The sequence below is a fragment of the Melanostigma gelatinosum genome, assembly GCF_949748355.1.
Source record: "Melanostigma gelatinosum genome assembly, chromosome: 3".
NCBI classification, from domain to species: domain Eukaryota; kingdom Metazoa; phylum Chordata; class Actinopteri; order Perciformes; family Zoarcidae; genus Melanostigma; species Melanostigma gelatinosum.
In genome coordinates this window covers 21,029,995-21,042,432 of record NC_136636.1, presented here as the reverse complement: position 1 = coordinate 21,042,432, position 12,438 = coordinate 21,029,995, and positions in this window count along the sequence as shown.

Genomic DNA, 12,438 nt, shown 5'->3' with positions numbered 1-12,438 from the left:
CTAGTTGTGGTTTATCATGACGTTATTAAATCTCAAAATTTGTGAGTAGCACCTTTACTGAAAACGATTCTAAATGTGGATCTACAAAAAATGTTTGACACCTTACCATAAATGTTTGACACCTTACCATATCCCCCTTCACCTCGATATCTCTGCTGTAAGGGATCACATGGCAACCATCTATGTATCTTGGCTATACCCTGAACCTCCCCATGGTCCTGGTGACAGCATGGGCATCTGTTGATGTCTCATGGGAGGAGGTCCAGCTGGACCTGGTCGTAGGTGCTGCTGATGTTGTGGTGGGAACGGAGCATGTTGTGGTGCTGCACTGATCTGTCTTCCTCTCCTTTTATGTGGACAATCCCTCACCCAATGACCCTCTCTCCCACATACGTAGCACTTCCCTCTACCTACAGGTCTTTCATAACCTCCTCTGTAGTTACCTCTCCCTCTGTTAGATGCGCGTGCACGTCCTCTGCCTCTGTAATGTGGTGGAGGTTGGTAGTACACCACTGTGTGGGCTGGTACTGCTGGATTTGGTTGGTATGAGGTCGGGGGTGCAGCTGGATATTGGGGCTGTTGTGGGGCCTGAGCCTTGGCTACGGCCATCTGTTTCTTGGCCAGATGTTTTCTAGTTATTTCTCTGTCGGCCGCCGCTATTTGAAGTTTCAGCAGCCGCCGCGTCATTCTCTCCAGATCTTCCTGTCCTCTTGTCTCCTCAGTTAGATGTCTCTGGTTGTAGTGAGTTAGGTGTTCCCTCCACATGGCATCTTCCATGTTGCTCAAGCCTACCACTCCTCCCAGCGCTGTCTGTACTGGTAGGGGCAGGCCCTTCTGCACAGTGTGTCGCCATACTACAGTGGTGGCTTCATTGCCGTCATGTCTCCCCCCTGTGGCCTCATGCCACTCTTCTTCAGCTCTTTTTAGATACCGATGCAGCTCTTCTTCTGGTTTTAGCTTCAATCCACTGAGGGAAGTCATGTTTGGCTTCGTGGGCCAGATGCTTCTCATAGTTTCCCAGTAGATTCCTCGGAAGTTGTCGAATGGGGTCTGGTCCACTCTGCGGGCCGTTCCCGTTCCTGCTTCTAGGGCATTTAACTTAATTGTCCCCTCTGTGCGGATAATCATGGCCCGTATGTCTCCCAGTGCCAATTTATCCGCTGCCGTGAGTTTTTCAAAGAGACGGATCCAAGGGCTGGCTCCTCCTCCCAGCGGTGGCAGTGCCTTCTCCAGTGTGTCCATGTCTCGATGTCCCCATGGCACATACTCCGCTTGTCCGTTGTATTTCACCAGCAAGGGGTACTGTTGGGTCTGGGCTAATGGTGGCATCTCACCTTTTACAGGATAAAGACGTTCTCGACAGCGTTCTGGTGCCTTCCTTTTCCTGTTGAACCGTCTGGGAAGTGGACAACCTCCGGCTGCTCCACTTACCTCTTCTCTTCTGTCCTCATCAGTGTCGTCAAGGGTGTCATCATCACTTGTGGCTGCTCTCTGTCTGTTTCTGGGTTTTGGGAACACATAACCGTCTGTCTTATACTCACCACTCCCCATCTTCCACTCCCGTTTTATCTTGTTTCCTCTGCACCCCATTTGACCTGCTTCGTCCTGGCAGCCCCCTGGAGTCTCCACGTCCATGTCCCCCCTTTATTCTGTACACAGGTGCCCGGAACTGCGTTGTTCCCTCTGTGCTGTATGGCGTGTGGCCGCTGACTCCAAAACTGGGATCCGCTGCTCCACTTCCCAGATCTGGACCCACTCAGCCACGCACCTTGACTAAAACGAACACAGAACTGCCAAAAGTTCAGCAGTAAATGTTAGCATACGTCTGTAGTGTAAGAGAGGTCAACGATCTCTCAAATATGTTGCGCCGTCTGTGTCAAAATTGATTCTTAGGAACTGTGTAAATTAGTAAATGTACCAAAATTAGTCAATACTGGATATGTGAAGGAATCTCAAATCCAAAATTGAAGCTAGAATTCCGAAATCAAACTCAACATCTAAATCAGAATCACAATCACAATCCAGTTCCAAATCAGAATTCGAAAGGTTTAAAATTGGAAGTAAAATGAAATTAAAAAACAATGAATAATTAATCAATTAAATATTAAATTCAACTTTAAAAATCAATAACTGTGTTCAAAGATATTCAATCAGAAATACCAATGTAAGTCAAACTGTTGAACTGCACTTACACTCTGGTCTGCACAATACTGAGTCACAATTAAGTTCAAGAATTGAAGAAACACAACTGAAACCATTAATCTTTGTTAAAATGCTGAACTAAAACCAAAGTCAACGACTAAAGTTATAATGCTTAATTAAAACTAAGGTCAGGATATGAGCTCACAGCTCTTAGACAATGAATCTCTGAAAATTCAGATTCTAAACACTTCTTTACGGTTACCTGCAGTTAGTCCTTCTTCTGTTTAATTGTTTTTAAATCTCCTTTTCTTTTGCCTTATGTTCTGATGCTTTTAATGGTTTTATGTGAAGCACTTTGAAATGTGCTATATAAATAAACTTGCCTTGCCGTCTGCGCCGAACCGGAAGTTGTTCTGCGCCAAACCGGAAGTTGTCATGAAACCGGCTTTTTTACAGATATGCTATCCGCAATGCTAACGAAAAAACGGAGCTTCTGATAAAGCGTACGCACACACAAGTATCACCAAAATCCCACACTTTAATTCCACTCATACGCCTTCTGTCTCCTCTCTCAATCCAGCCGTTATTTTATTTTATAAGCACTTATTTTACATACAGGGTCCCGCAACGCCGGAGCTACACGTAGCTAGCGTTAGCTCCTCACAGCGCGGTCATGCAATATCAATCATTTTAAACGTATTTCCACGCTGCTAAAACACAGACTAGTCACACGTATTATTGGACTTATTTAGTCATCATTTTAAACGTATTTCCACGCTGCTAAAACACAGACTAGTCACACGTATTATCGGACTTATCGTCCGGTTTTTTCCTTAAACCCTCTGGTTTAACCAGACCCTACGATCGTCGTATATAACCCTTCACCCAGTGTGTTCTCACAATCGTATCGCCAACACGGCAACCACGCACATGACAAGACACAATTGTTACCGGACTTATTTATCTTTTACCCACCCGAACGTCCTTTAATATCTTGCATTCAAAAGCCTCCCAGCACCCCGCGGCAATCTTACCTTTTGCAGACTCGATTCCCGGCAGCAGTGCCTGGTTGCTTCCAAAGCTACCGAAGCTGTCCTGGCTCACCAGCTCCTTCTTGTCAGTGTATTTATTCCATTTTGAACCACACCATCCAAAACTCAAACTCTAGGTAAGGCCGGCGAGGTAATCCGCGGACATCGGGCTCTTACCTATACCGAGCAGTGTTGGTCCGCCACTCCCAAAGAACACGCAGTTCGGCCTATCAGGGCTGCCGCCCATCAACGCTTATCGATTCAGCGCTCCCAGTCCTCGCAGTTTACCAAACGCTCTGAATCTCAGTATTCACTGAACTAGTCCCCTCTCTTCAGACTGCAAATCATAGCTTACCTCAGTGGAACACGAGGCCTCCCTCGTGGAACATGGCCACCGGCAACGTAGCGTTAGCCGTTAGCAGCGCTTAGCCAAGCAGAGATTCCCCTAAGGTTCCTAATAGCTAACTCACAGATTTCATGAAACGGCTCTGCCGACCGATATTGTGGGCCCAGGATTGTCTGCTTGACTAATGCCGCCGTCAGCACACACAGCGAGGCCGGCAAGACTGTCCCATCTGGGGTTCGCCAAATTTGTTATGGAAGAATTTTACCTCACAACAAGAGAGAAGGCCAGAGCACATGTGACTGCCATGTGGCCGGCTTTGTGCCGTCGACACACACGCTGCGATAATAACGCTACCCAAACTGGTTTACAATTATAAGGAATTTAATTCCACTGATGTAAGTACATTTACAGTTATACATTGGAGTGTACACTCCTATGACATATTAAAACAATAAAACCCCATTTGCAAAAAACCTCGCTCGGCTCCTCCGGTGTAACACGTCTGTCCTCCGGGAGCCTCCAGATGAGAGTGAGCCAGGAAAAAAAGACTTTGAATTACCCCTCCCACATATTAATTCACGACTCCTCCCTTCCGTCTATCTCAATTTCTATTGGCTACCCACCCTCAGCTCTGCAGACGCCTGTCTTCACATCTGTCTCTCCTGAGCAGCTAATCCATTCAATGATTGTCAGTTATTGCTTAATCCCATCTATAATACTCCTTCAAAATAAAAGCTACACTTCTGCACTTGGCAGAAGTTTCATGCTTCTGCATGTATGTTTATGCTTATGTTTATCTTAATTATGCATTCTCAAAACCCTTATGATTATGACTAACTATGAATTATTAATTATGAATTATTAAACACTTTTATTATATCTACTAACTACAGTTTTTTACTCAAATTTCTTACAGTAGATACGGCAGATACACCAGAAGTGGACGAGGACCATGAACAGTCATTGCCCACGTGAGCGTTGAAGTCCCCCAGGAGAACTATGGAGTCGGTAGGCGGCGCCCTTTCCAGGACCCCTCCCACCGACTCCAAGAAGGCCGGATACTCCGAACTGCTGTTTGGTGCATAAGCACAAACCACAGTCAGAGCCTTGCTCCCCGCAACCCGTAGGCGCATGGAGGCGACCCTCTCGTTCTCCGGGGAGAACTCCAACACAGTGGCGCTCAGCCGGGAGCTCGTGAGTATCCCCACTCCCGCCCGGCGCCTCTCACCCTGGGCAACTCCGGAAAAGGACAAAGTCCAACCCCTCCCCAGGAACTTTGTTCCAGGGCCAACGCTGTGTGTGGAGGTGAGTCCAACTATATCTAGCTGGTATCGCTCCACCTCCTGCACCAGCTCCGGCTCTTTCCCCGCCAGCGAGGTGACGTTCCACGTCCCTAGAGCTACTCTATGCTGCCGTCGATCGGCATGCCCAGGCCTCCCGCCTGACCCGCCTCCCGGTCTGCATTGCACCCGACCCCGATGCTTGTCCCTGCGGGTGGTGGGTCCACAGGGTGGCTGCTCCATGCTGTTTATTCGGGCTGAGCATTCTGATGACATCACGAATTCTATCCATGGAGTCCTCCATGGCTTCGTTACTATGGATACCAGATTGAATGTTTATCTTTGAATTTATGAATGTAATGATTTCTCATGATCCTTAAAATATGGAAAATAAATGAAACTATATGTAACCATATATAGATATAAAAAATATAAATCCTCTTAAAATACTGATATAAATGATCGTGTCATGTTTTATGTAGTGGGGCAGATAGTAGATTAATCGTGCAATTTATGATACAAGCATGAAATTTGGTGGAGTTGTTCTGCAGAGGTATCTGGTTAAACCTGCCTGATTGGCCATTCAAAACCAAACCGCACATCTAACAGGGTTTTGTGAGCATCTTTAACTTCTCACTGACATTTTAAAATGAAAGAACGCTAAATTTATAGACACACAAATGATAAAAAATAACATTTGCAGTCCAATTGTAATCCATACAGGAATATTAGATTAGAGTCTTCATTGTGTAGAGGTAAAAAACAATCAGTCAGACATGTACATTTTACATATCCTTTATTATAACATAAGAACATACAGAAAAATAGGTGGGTGCTCCATGCTGTTTATTCGGGCTGAGCCCGACCGGGCCCCATGGGCGAAGGCCCGGCCACCAGACACTCGCCTACGAGCTACCGTCCTGGGTCTGGCTCCGGGAGGGTGCCCCGGTTTCCCTGGTCCGGGCGAGGTGGCTGAAGTCCGTGGGCTACTTCTCATAAGGGTCGTTTTGAACCGCTCTTAGTCTGGGCTCTCCCCTGAAACCTGTTTGCCATGGGAGACCCTACCAGGGGCTAATGCCCCGGACAACATAGCTCCCAGGATCACTGAGCCACGCAAACTCCTCCACCACGTTAAGGTGGCGATTCACGGAGGAGGTGGATCAGTGTGTCAGTGTGTCTGTGTGTCTGTGTCAGTGTGTCTGTGTGCGTGTCTGTGTCAGTGTGTCTGTGTGTCTGTGTCAGTGTGTCTGTGTGCGTGTGTCTGTGTCTGTGTGTCTGTGTGTGTGTGTGTGTGTGTGCGGGGGGGAGGGGGGGGGGGGATAGGGTAGAAGTGTGTGTCTGTGTCTGTGTGTCTGTGTATGTGTGTGTATGTGCGTCAGTGTTTTACTGTCTGTTTTGACAGTAGGGAGCCGGGCATTAGAAGAATTTGAACCATTTTTTCTTCTTCTGCTTGTTCTTTATCTGGCTCTGAAGATCTTTTTCAGTGGCCTGAAGATCTTCGGTGGCCTGAAGGAGGGAAGACTTCTCCTGATGCCAAAGAAAACGTTCAGTTTCTGACAGATCTTCTGTCTTTTTCCGGGCTGCTTTGATCCGGTTTATCTCAGTTCTCTGTTCCTCCAGCTGGGCTTGGGACACCTGGTTTATTTTGACGATGGAAGATTTCTCCTCTTGCCACAGTAGGTGTCTGTTCTTCAGCTCATTCTCAGCCTTGAGAAAGGCTGCCTTGAGCTTACTATTGACATCCAACTGTTCGTCAACTGTAGCTTGACAGAGATTCTTAAGTGTCTCCATCTCCTCCTTGGTGGTAGTTTGAACGTGACGCTCAGTGTCCAGCAGGTCCTGTGTTACTTTCAGAGCTGCTGCGATCCTGTTAGTCTCCGCTCTCTGTTCTTCCATCTGGGCTTCATGGAAAGCCTGGGCTTTTTCCAGCGTCTGTTTTGCTGCTTGCTGGTCATGTGCTCGATAGGAAGTGATGAGACGCCCCTGTGATTGAAGATATTCACGGGCTTTTTGCTGGCGTGCTTTGAGGGAGGACCTCTCCTCTTGCCATTGTAGATTCCCATTTTTCAGCTCCCTTTCGGCCTTATGAAGAGCCTCCTTGAGCTTACTGCGGAAACATAACTGTTTATCAAGAGTAGCCTCACAGCGGTGCAGCTGCTCCTGGGTGGTAGTTTGAACACGACGCTCAATGTCCAGCAGGTACTGTGTTTCCTCCAGAGCTGCTGCGATCCTCTTTGTCTCCGCTCTCTGTTCATCTAGCTGGGCTTGATAGGAAGCCTTGGCTTGAGACAAAGCCTCAGCTTGATAGAGAGACTTCTCCTTTTGCCATGGTAGTTGACCATTTGTCAGCTCCTGCCTGGCCTTGTCAAGATCCTCTATGAGCTTACTGCTGACATCAAATTGTTCATCAAGAGTAGCCTGACAGAGGTACAGGTCCTCCTTGGTGGTAGTTTGAATGAGACACTCAGTCTCCAGCAGGTCCTGTGTTTTTTCCAGAGCTGCTGCGATCCTGCTTGTCTCCGCTCTCTGTTCGGCCATCTGGGCTTTATAGAAAGCCTTGGCTTGACAGAAAGCCTTGGCGTGATAGAGAGACTTCTCCTTTTGCCATTGTAGTTGACCATTTGTCAGCTCCTGCCTGGCCTTGTCAAGAGCCTCCTTGAGCTGAAATACCTCCATCTCCTCCTTGGTGGTAGTTTTAGGTGGTAGTTGGTGGTAGTTAGTGGCAGTTTTAGGCTGACGCTCAGACTCCAGCTTCTTATGATGATCCTTCACCAACTGTTTGTTTCTTCTCATTTGTTCCATTGCAATTGTCAAATTGTTTCTGAACCAACTTGATGAGTGCTGTGAAAACTGTGAGAGTGTGAGAGTTTTCAATGTAACTGTCAAGTGTGACTGTTAATGTCTGCTCTCAAATGTGTGAAGGTGTGTGAGGGACAAACTGGCATAACACCAAAGCCACAGAATATCGTGATGTGTATTCTGATGATGAATTCAGGAATTCAATGACATCACGAATTCAATGACATCACGAATTCTATCCATGGCATGGTTACTATGGATACCAGATTGAATGTTTATCTTTGAATTTATGAATATAATGATTTCTCATGATCCTTAAAATATGGCAAAGAAATGAAACTATATGTAACCATATATATATATATAAAAAATAAAAAATATAAATCCTCTTAAAATACTGATATAAATGATCGTGTAATGTTTTATGTAGTGGGGCAGATAGTAGATTAATCGTGCAATTTATGATACAAGCATGACATTTGGTGGAGTTGTTCTGCAGAGGTATCTGGTTAAACCTGCCTGATTGGCCATTAAAAAATCCAAGATGGCCGCTAATTGGGCCTCCCGAAAATTTGTTTTCTTAATAAAACTTTGTATTTTCCCGATTTGAATGATCTTGGTGTCTATTTGTAGGTAATACAAGATGCTTTAATAATTACCCACAACTATAACACTGGAATAATGAATGTGCTGATGTCATTGGACATTTAGTGGAAAAATTAACGAATATATGTGTCGATTAATAATTCAACTCTTTTATTAAAATCATTTCCTTCAACTATGTTCAAATTGAACATGACAAGAATATGATGTCAAACTGGACAAAACAAACTGTATGGCACTGGACACTTAATTCATCTAACAATAATACATTTGATATTAAAGATAAATGTGTAACTTATAGCACATTCCCAGACTAGTCTAGTCAGCATGGACGGTACAAAAGTTGTAACTCATTCAATAAATGAAACAACTGTACTTCACATTTTCAACATTGTAAAAGATGCTACATTTTCATGTAAGATCGACAATATTATTCTAAACACGAAATCAAAGCAGCTAAATTCACATGTACAACATTATAAGACTAGTTGCTAGGATATATCTGCACCGTTGGAAAGTAGTTGAGATTCTTTATGGAGATTATAACTATACATAACATATGAAACATTGCTAGACTAGTCAATTTGGACGGAAACTAATTATCTTACAGCACTAGATTCTGAACTGATATGAAAATCAACAATTTTGCAGTTGCCATGAAGTGATTATAACCAATTGTAACAAACATTCTTTTTTGGTTTTATCATTTTTCAGTTCTTTAAATGCAATTTTACTTCCAATTGCTGAGGACTTAGCCTCAAACTAATATGTCGCACCATTTGTAGGTGCATTAATGTCAATGTCACTGTTCAGGGGGTATCATTTCGATCTGAATGTCTGCAGTAACTCCGCACAAAGGTACGGTCATCGGGCACATTCGTCTTCCAACTGCTACTGCTCACATATGCAGCTGCAGAGTGCTGTCCATGGAAGTCCCAACTGAAAGCACTTGCACCTCCCATGGCTACTTTTCTTCCAGGAACACTTGGCCAGTTCCTGACAGCTGGCTGCGATGGGGGATAACGTCGACCAACATACCTGCCATTTCTCTCCTTTCTGTGTCCAACCCCAATCAGTAGGACTGCCGATGTCTGGCCTGGAGATAGTTGTCTGGCCCCAGATGATCCCAGCCTGATAAGCAGCACGCTTTGCATGTTCTCTCAGGGCTGCCTGAGTTGGTGGAATCGAGTTGTGGGGCCTTTGTTTGCAGGCAAAGATATCCAGTCTTGCTTCATCCACACCAGTAACTGCACTTGATCTATCGTACATGAGGACAACAAATCTCTCTAACTGTTGCAGGTCCAGGTCACTCATTGATGTTGGATGCTGGCTGAGATTGGTCAAGGTTTCAGAAACTTCATCACAAATGTTCCAAGTCTGCCATGCTGTCTTCTTCCCTTTCCCATGAAATGCAGACGCAATGTGTGACAGGAAATGTGGTTGTGCTAGTACATTTCTACTGTGATTTAGTTTGTGTGCCTTACTCACTAGCACAACTATGTGACATATGATTGTAAACTAGGAGAGTGGTAACAGGACCATATGGGTTATCTCTGCCTTTGCTTTGATAAGGGGAAGTAACCAAATGGGAGTTGCAGTTTAACCAGAGAATGTTGAATGTGAAGATTCCCAGAGATAGTCAAAGGTAATAAAGACACATGTCTTGATGTGACAAGGCTCAGAAGAGGAAGGGAATGACTGGAGGGGTCAATTGGGAGCTTGAAACTGCTGATCTATTGTTGTAATGTAAATGCCTGATGCCCCCCCCCCCTGCTGTGTGCTGAGATGTTTAAGAGCAGGAGACAAACTGAACTCTTGGATCATCCTCTGCGGACTGTGTTGCAGTCAGTATGATGGTGAAGCCTTCTCTGCGCAGAGAATAAATACTTTAAAGACAAACTTCTTCTCTCAATGTTTCTTGTTTCAGTATTATAGGACTCACTCGGTACTATTGAATAGTTTTTCCACCACAAACTTGCCATCACGAACAGGATCCCTTGAAAGATCATCGGGAACCGACTGCAGATGGGGACTGATCATCCAGGAGGCTTCTCCTCCTGCCTCTGTGCCTCCACACATTCTGGAGAGGACCGTTCAGTTGATCCTGAGCATCTTCACTGGGATCCTAAAGGACCTGATTGAGTCCAGATAGACTTCTAAACATCCGGTGAGATACTGAAATTTGGAAGATTGACTCTGAAGGTTTGTTTTGGGTTTTTGGGGTTTTTTGTTCAATTAATGTCAAATTGGGATTTTAAAAGTGCACTGATTTTAGGAAATTGAATATTTTTGTTGTCAATATTCATATTAGCATTTAACATGTGTGGATATTTGTTGACATCTCATATAAATGCTGTTGTTCGTGAAAGGTTGGGTAGATACGGCAGATACACCAGAAGTGGACGAGGACCATGAACAGTCATTGCCCACGTGAGCGTTGAAGTCCCCCAGGAGAACTATGGAGTCGGTAGGCGGCGCCCTTTCCAGGACCCCTCCCACCGACTCCAAGAAGGCCGGATACTCCGAACTGCTGTTTGGTGCATAAGCACAAACCACAGTCAGAGCCTTGCTCCCCGCAACCCGTAGGCGCATGGAGGCGACCCTCTCGTTCTCCGGGGAGAACTCCAACACAGTGGCGCTCAGCCGGGAGCTCGTGAGTATCCCCACTCCCGCCCGGCGCCTCTCACCCTGGGCAACTCCGGAAAAGGACAAAGTCCAACCCCTCTCCAGGAACTTGGTTCCAGGGCCAACGCTGTGTGTGGAGGTGAGTCCAACTATATCTAGCTGGTATCACTCCACCTCCTGCACCAGCTCCGGCTCTTTCCCCGCCAGCGAGGTGACGTTCCACGTCCCTAGAGCTAGTCTATGCTGCCGGCGATCGGCATGCCCAGGCCTCCCGCCTGACCCGCCTCCCGGTCTGCATTGCACCCGACCCCGATGCTTGTCCCTGCGGGTGGTGGGTCCACAGGGTGACTGCTCCATGCTGTTTATTCGGGCTGAGCATTCTGATGACATCACGAATTCTATCCATGGAGTCTTCCATGGCTTCGTTACTATGGATACCAGATTGAATGTTTATCTTTGAATTTATGAATGTAATGATTTCTCATGATCCTTAAAATATGGAAAAGAAATTCAACTATATGTAACCATATATAGATATAAAAAATATAAATCCTCTTAAAATACTGATATAAATGATCGTGTCATGTTTTATGTAGTGGGGCAGATAGTAGATTAATCGTGCAATTTATGATACAAGCATGAAATTTGGTGGAGTTGTTCTGCAGAGGTATCTGGTTAAACCTGCCTGATTGGCCATTCAAAACCAAACCGCACATCTAACAGGGTTTTGTGAGCATCTTTAACTTCTCACTGACATTTTAAAATGAAAGAACGCTAAATTTATAGACACACAAATGATAAAAAATAACATTTGCAGTCCAATTGTAATCCATACAGGAATATTAGATTAGAGTCTTCATTGTGTAGAGGTAAAAAACAATCAGTCAGACATGTACATTTTACATATCCTTTATTATAACATAAGAACATACAGAAAAATAGGTGGGTGCTCCATGCTGTTTATTCGGGCTGAGCCCGACCGGGCCCCATGGGCGAAGGCCCGGCCACCAGACACTCGCCTACGAGCTACCGTCCTGGGTCTGGCTCCGGGAGGGTGCCCCGGTTTCCCTGGTCCGGGCGAGGTGGCTGAAGTCCGTGGGCTACTTCTCATAAGGGTCGTTTTGAACCGCTCTTAGTCTGGGCTCTCCCCTGAAACCTGTTTGCCATGGGAGACCCTACCAGGGGCTAATGCCCCGGACAACATAGCTCCCAGGATCACTGAGCCACGCAAACTCCTCCACCACGTTAAGGTGGCGATTCACGGAGGAGGTGGATCAGTGTGTCAGTGTGTCTGTGTGTCTGTGTCAGTGTGTCTGTGTGCGTGTCTGTGTCAGTGTGTCTGTGTGTCTGTGTCAGTGTGTCTGTGTGCGTGTGTCTGTGTCTGTGTGTCTGTGTGTGTGTGTGTGTGTGTGCGGGGGGGAGGGGGGGGGGGATAGGGTAGAAGTGTGTGTCTGTGTCTGTGTGTCTGTGTATGTGTGTGTATGTGCGTCAGTGTTTTACTGTCTGTTTTGACAGTAGGGAGCCGGGCATTAGAAGAATTTGAACCATTTTTTCTTCTTCTGCTTGTTCTTTATCTGGCTCTGAAGATCTTTTTCAGTGGCCTGAAGATCTT